Below are 7,288 nucleotides of genomic sequence, written 5' to 3'. Positions count from 1 at the left end.
ACACTCAGCACGAGTCTGCTCAGGATTCTCTCTCTCTCCCTCTACCCCTCCACCAGCTCCTGTTGGCTCTCTCTCTAAAATAAATAAACGAATAAATCTTTTTTAAAAAATAAAATACCAGAAGCAAAAACTGATAGAACTAAAAAGTAAAGTACAGAATACCTTAATTACAGTCAGATATTTAAATATCCCCCTCTCAATAATTAATAGAACAAGTAAGCAGAAAATCAGCAAGTATATGGAGAGGTAAGCACTTATCAATTCACATGACCCAATTAACGTCTATAAAATATTCCATCCACCAAGAGCAGAACAGGCAATCTTTCCAAATATACGTGGAATATCTACCAATATAAATCACAGTGTGGGCCATAAAGCAAGTCTCAATAAATTAAAAAGAATTCAAATTATGCAGAGTGTGTAATAGGACCACAATGGAATTAAACTAGAGATCAAACAGAAAGATCTCTGGAAAATTCCAAATTGACACAACTTTAATTCATGGACAAAGAAGAAATCTAGAAAAATTAGAAAATATTTTTAACTGTATGAAAATGAAATACGACATATTAGAATTTGCAAGATGCATCTAAAACAGTGCTTAGAGGGAAAGTTACAGCACTAAACACCTACATCCCAAAAGGAAAAAGTCTGAATTCAATGACCTGTTTCCAGGATTAGCTGGGAAGTTAAAGGACTATCCAAGCCATGAACAGAGATTCTCTGGCCATGGATGCTCCGTTTGGAGATTCTTATTCTTGGCCTCTTTCGGTAACTGGTAATGACAAGCGGGCCACATCCCTTCGTATTCTCACTGCCCCCTCAGCTAGAAAGAAGCCCCGCATCCCCATTTCCATCACCTTAGAAGCCTGAGCGGTAACTAGATTCAGGCTCAGGAAAAAGAACACATGGGAAAGGCCCTTGAAGCCAGTTTCTAGTCTAGGCAAAAACAGTGCTCACTCCACACTAGTGATATAATCTGCCTCACCTGGGCCAAGATGTCCACACAGAGGTTTGGGGGCCAAAGCACCCCAGAGTGTATATTAGCCTGTTTGGGCCGCCATTAAAAAATACAATAGGCTGGGTGATTTAAACAGCAGAAATTTATTTGCTTACGATTTTGGTGGGAAGTCCAGGATCAAGGTGCCAGCCATTTCAGTTCCTGGTGAGATCGCTCTTGTCGGATTGCAGATGGCCAGATTCTAGGTCCTCACACGGCCCTCCCTCGAGGCCTAAGCATAGAGACCAAAAGAGATCACTCTTCTTTCCCTGATAAAGCCACTAATTCCATCAGGAGGGCCCTACTCTCAGGACCTCATCTAACCCAACCTCTTTCAAAAGCCTCTCCTAATACCATCACATTAGGGTTTCAACATATAAATGGGGGGAGGGCACAAATCTTCAGTCTATCGTAGAGTTCCTACTAAAATAGCTCTCCCAGAAATCTATAATATGGCAAGTTGCTTGTGGGGAATTCTGGGACTTTGGTTCCAGTCATCATTATCTCCTTCTTGAAGACTCAGCAAATATTATGCATTGTTTTGGACACTGGAAGAGAAAAAGCAGCTTTTATTAACTCAGGGCTCATGACATTACAACATTAGTACAATATCCGTAACAAGAAGGGAGATATGCTGCGGCAGGGGGTGAGGGGCAGAGAGGGGGCTGCAGCGTAGCTGAATGCCAATGGAACAAAAGCAGGACTTCTTATCAAATGTGACTTTGAAGCCTGGGCTCTTCCAATCATCAGCTGTGGGACTTTGGACAGGTTCTATCTTGGAGGCTCAGTTTCTACATTTGTAAAATGAGAAGAGTAATAGAAACCACTGTCAAATTTGTTGTGAGACCAGAAGACTGTATGAAGAACACTCGAAAATATTTATTTCAATATTATGTTGCCAGTCATTTGGGTCAGTGTCTTCTCGGCCATTATCTCCCACCAGAGACACACATCTGAGACACTGTATCACCTAATCGTGTTCCCACGGGACACGATTTGTGTCCCTCCTCCTCTCTCCTGGGATGAATATTTAGAGACACCAAATTGAGGTTAAGCATCTTCTCACCCAGTCTGAATGCTTTCATGAATTTTAACAGTCTGAATTATATAATCCCACCATGTCTTCTCCTTGTAAGGATTCGATAAGATCCAACTCTATTCCAACTACTTGGGTTAAATATTTTCCAATGTATTTTAGGATGATGAAAAAGAAAAATCCATTAGTTTATTGACCCAATAAATATTTACTGAGTGTCCACCAAGTACTGCTGTAGGTACCAGCCATATAGCAGGGAACAAAATACATCAAAGTCCCTTACATTTCACACCAGTATAAATAACTATAATGACATAAACTTCTCAAAGTCTCTTGACTTTGTTCCAGAACTTCTGTTCAGAATGGTCATTGTCTCCATTCTCAAATAAAATTGGTATTTAATTTTTATTTTGACAATGCAAACTAACGAAGCTATCTTTAGTGCTACAGATGAAGGAATCCGCAGTAGATTTGTTACATGAAATGAACATCAAGAAGATGACATATAGAGAAAATGAACATGCTGAGAAGAGAAAGGAAAATCTCTTTGTGACAATCATTCATTTTTCATTCTTTATAAAGGTTTATTTTACATTGTAAGAAGGGAGGAAACATCGTGAAGTATTTAGACTACATTATGAGCTACAGATCCACATTCCATGTATCTAAAAGAGAATAAAAGAATTACAGAAGTAACTTAATCTGACAACCCTACTGAAAAATTCTAACAGTACATGAGTTTTCTCAACTTGAGTTTCCGAAGTCACTGTGTAGCTCTTTTACCAGACTTTCGAAGTCAAGTTTTTGACAGGGTCAGAAAATCAGCCTTATTGCTAGTTATAACATCATCTTGGAGCATTTATATCCATCATATCAAGACTAGCAAAAGTTTAGCTGCAACTTTTGGGGTGGGGGGTGTTGCCAGGGCTGTCTTTTCATAGCGAGTCCTAGGACACTGCACGATATGGCTATCTCAGGGATCCAGTTTTCTATTTCACTGGCCCCATGCCTCCTACAAGTTGCTGACTCACTTTATGGAGTGGAATTAAGAACCTGTCTGAATCAATAGACATCTATGGCAGAGTGCTACTTGTCCCCACATCCATTTTCTCCTTCTTCTGAGGAAATAGAAATTTCAGCTAGGCACAGCATTAACAGAGGTCAGCAAGATCTTGGAAAGCAGCTCACAGGCTTCAGAAGAATAGCTTTGGGGTAAATAAGAAGCATTTAGGGACGCCGGGGTGGCTCAGTAGTTAGACATCTGCCTTTGGCTCAGGTCATGATCCCAGGGTCCTGGGATTGAGTCCTGTGCGGGGCTTCCCACTCAGTGGGCAGCCTGCTTCTCCCTCTGCCTGCTTCTCCCTCTGCTTGCCGTTCTCCCTGCTTGTGCTCTCTTTCTCTGACAAATAAAGTCTTAAAAAGAAAGAAAGAAAGAAAGAAAGAAAGAAAGAAAGAAAGAAAGAAAGAAAGAAAGAAAGAAAGAAAGAAAAAAGAAAGAAAGAAAGAAAGAAAGAAAAAAGAAAGAAAGAAAGAAAGAAGAAAGAAAGAAAGAAAGAAAGAAAGAAAGAAAGAAAGAAAGAAAGATGTATAATGTTGAACAGTGCCTGCTACATCTTCTGCTTTTAGCAACATCCTATAGAGGGATGGACCCAGACAGAGCTAGTCAGACGCCCCGGGGGTGGGGGGGTGGGGAGGTTGCAAATCGCCACCACTAGCTGCCCATCTTCTGTGGAACCAGGGCAGCTGCAGGAGGGCATGCAGGGGTGCAGGGCATAGGACAGAGTCTTGGGCAGTAGCACATCTCGGTCAAGTTCCAGAGTCTGTGAGCCCTTCAACCCCTAGGCCCTGCTGCTTCCTGCCTCCTTCCTCCGGAGGAGTTCGTGTCCAAGACAGACTCTCACTGCCCTGCGGCTGACCCCCTGGGATGGTTTCCTCTCTATGTAATTGACAAGCAGCAAACAGACCAGACTCTATTAAATGTTAGAGAGAAATCTGAAAGCCAAAGAAACAAAAAGGCAGGTTTGCAAATGCCTGTGATGATTAGATCCTGCACAGGAAAGGAAAAATAATTTTCCCTTTATCCTTTGAGGTTCTTGGCAGAGACCCCCCTCCCCCCATAATAAAACACAGATTAAGAGGAGAAAGACAAACAAGTTTAATGACATACATACCTCCTGTATACATGGCAGAGACCCAGGAAAAGTGAGTAACTCCCTGAAACGGCTGCAGCCATCACTTTAAATACCAGCTTCAGCAAAAGACAAAATATGTTGGGGGTGGGGAGTCAGTTCTGGGAGGCTCTGAGGCCAGGCACGGCAAACAAGGGTGTAGTTGTTATGCAGATGTCAATCCCTGCCTTCTCCCTGGATGACAGTTTGCACAGCTTCAGAGTCCACCACCTCTTCCGGGACGAGCAGGGAGCCCCCTTACAGATGCAGATTCCCCTAAGACATGTAAATGTCTCCCAGGAAAGTGTAACTTCTACTCAGTATTCAGAGCGTCTCCCAGGGCTGCAGTTTCTTAAAAATAATCGGCCCCAAATAATCCTTATGCTGCAGAGGCATGCTTCGGTGGGGAGGCAAATTCCGCTCCCCTCCCCCTTCAGGCGGTGTTGGGTCCCCAGACTGCTCGGCAAGAGCGGACGGCGAAAGCTGACCCATCCCCAAGAGAGGCCCACTGCGAATGTGGCCATTAACAATCAATGGAGTTGAACCTTCTGGAGGGCCATAGAGGACAATGGACAAGGGTTTTCTTTAAGGGAGCAGAGCTAAGGGCTATCAGATGAACTAAGGAATGGGATCCGGCGCTAGGACAAGGAGTTTTCGCGTTTCCAAGCCAGTCGGAGAGCGTAATCGCCAGGAACTGACGATGGCCAAGCGTTGCCACTTTCCAGTAGCACCATGTCTGCTGTCACCCCGCCCCTACCCTACCGTGGTGTTGTGGGTGGGGCACATCACTTGTCTTAGTTTGTACAGATTGCCGGATTACAAGAAGATACATTAGAACTTCACATCAGGGATCACACATCCCTCAGAGATCCTGAACTTTGAAATGTATGCAAGTGTAAGGAAGGAAAAATCATTCTCTCTACTCTCCTTGATTCTTGGCTGAGACCCACGCTATAATAAAAGAGAGATTAACGGGAGGAAAACAAACAGAAGTTTCATAACATGTGTACCTCCTATACCCATGGAAGAGACTCAGGAAGACTGAGTAACTCCCTGAAATGGCCCAGGCCATCCCTTTAAACACCTTCAGATAAAGATAAAAGAAAGACATTGGGGGAGAGGGGATGCCATTTATGGGGGGGGGTGACCAGGAAAAGCACAGTAAATGAGGGTAAGGTGGTTATGCAGATTGAAGTCTTGCCTTCTCCATTGATAAGAATTTCTCGTTTTATTTTATTTTCCTAAAGATTTTTCTTTATTTATTTGAGAGAGAGAGAGAAAATGAGCAGAGAGAGATGTGGAAGGAGGGGCAGAGGGAGAAAGAGAGGAAGAAGTAGGCTTCCCATTCAGCAGGGAGCCCAAAGCGGGGCTCGATCCCAGGACCCTGGGATCATGACCTGAGTCAAAGGAAATGCTTGACCATCTGAGCCACCCAGGCACCCAGGCACCCAAGAGTTTCTGGTTTTAGTTATCCTCCTCTTCCTGGGACAGAGGGAGCCATGCTTACAGAGTTTTCTCTTATAAAGGTAAATGTCTCTCTTTCTCTTTTTTTTTGAAAGATTTTATTTTTTTGATAGAGCACAAGTGGGGGGTGGGGAGGGTGCACAGTGCAGAGGGAGAGGGAGAAGCAGACTCTCCACCGATCAGGGAGCTAGACACAGGGCTCAATCCCAGGACCGTGAGATCGGACCTGAGCCAAAGGCAGACGCTTAACCCACTGAGCCACCCAGGCACCACTAAAGGTAAATGTCTCTTACAAAAGGATAACTTCTACTAGGTTTCAGAACTTCTCCTGTTATCTGCAGTTTCTTAAAAATAACCAGCTCTCACGATGATCAGTATGACAGAGAGTTCTATTTTAGGGTGGCATAATCTGTTCCCCTTCAATAGCAATGGGATCGTACTGGGGAGTTCTCTACCTTAGCAATGGGTATGTTCTGGTGTGTGGGAAGAAGGGTTCATAGAGGTTTGTGTGTCCAGAAAATCAGAACGACAGGAGCCAAGAGTTCCCCCCCAAATCTGCTTGCCCCTTGTATCATAACAGAATTTTGAGCTGAGTACGTAGCCCCCTAAAATAAGAACTTCATTTCCCAGTCTTCCCTGTAATTAGATGTGGTCATGAAACTAAGCTCTGGCCAATGGGATGTGAGATGGCATGTGGTATGCAACTTTCAGGTGATGCCTTCAAAGGGAAGGCACGTGTCTTCCCCTCTCCTGCTTCCCATTAGTTGGAGTATGGAGGTGGTACAGAGCCCTCTGGGGTCAGGAAACTGTGGCAGCATTCTATAGATGGCAGAACAAGATAGAAGGAGTCTGGTGTCCTCATACTATAAAGCACCATACTAGCCTAGACTTTTACAGAAGAGATTTTATTTATCTGTTATACACAGCCAAACTTATTAACTTATTAATAGGCATTTATGTATCATAATCTAGTTCTAGAAACCCAGAATGGAGTATTTTTCAGCTTTGTGTCAGAATGATAACTTTTGTAGCTTCAAGCAATATGAAATGTAAAATGTGACAAAGAATTAATAACTACCATATTAAGAAAGTCATTCAAATTTGTGAGAAAGACGTTTAAACCCTATAGCTAAGAGAATGAACAGTTGACTGATACTTGAGGAAATATATATGGTAAAGGAAAATCACTTGGAAAATGTTCACCCTATAGAGACATCAAATGAGTGAAAAATTAAACTAATCTAGAGATTTCATGTTGCACCAAGTAATTATATTAGCTAGTGCTTACTGAGGACTTATTTCACACTAGGCACTATGCTAAGTGTTTTTAGGTCATTTAATCTTCACAACATTTTATATATGAAGAACTCAGACTGGAAGAGTTTAAGCAACTCACCCAAGGTCACATAATTAGGAAATGCTTCGAGCAGGATTTCAAACACAGGCATGTCTGATTTTAGAGTCAGTACTTCAACTACTAAACACTATCGCTTCCCATGCCAAAAGAACATTTATAATGATGACAAGTTACAATGCTAGAAAGCCTAGTAAAGTTGTTTACTCATTCATTACTGCCCAGTTTGCTCTCAGATACCTCAGTGCCCTTCTCTTGCTCTATAA

General features: G+C 42.7%; 1 long non-coding RNA gene across 1 annotated transcript; it reads right to left on the bottom strand.

Moving 5' to 3' along the window:
* Positions 1 to 14: 14 nt before the first annotated feature.
* LOC117797438 lies at positions 15 to 4,335 on the bottom strand. The gene is made up of 3 exons (XR_004622410.1): positions 4,208 to 4,335; positions 1,117 to 1,232; positions 15 to 74 (listed from the first exon to the last, which is right to left on the bottom strand). It is a non-coding gene; the product is annotated as an uncharacterized LOC117797438 (long non-coding RNA).
* Between the last annotated feature and the right edge of the window lie 2,953 nt (positions 4,336 to 7,288).

Source organism: Ailuropoda melanoleuca, chromosome X, assembly GCF_002007445.2.
Source record: "Ailuropoda melanoleuca isolate Jingjing chromosome X, ASM200744v2, whole genome shotgun sequence".
Classification (NCBI taxonomy): domain Eukaryota; kingdom Metazoa; phylum Chordata; class Mammalia; order Carnivora; family Ursidae; genus Ailuropoda; species Ailuropoda melanoleuca.
The sequence above is the reverse complement of the archived record's forward strand: the minus strand, read 5'-3'. Positions and strand labels throughout refer to the sequence as shown.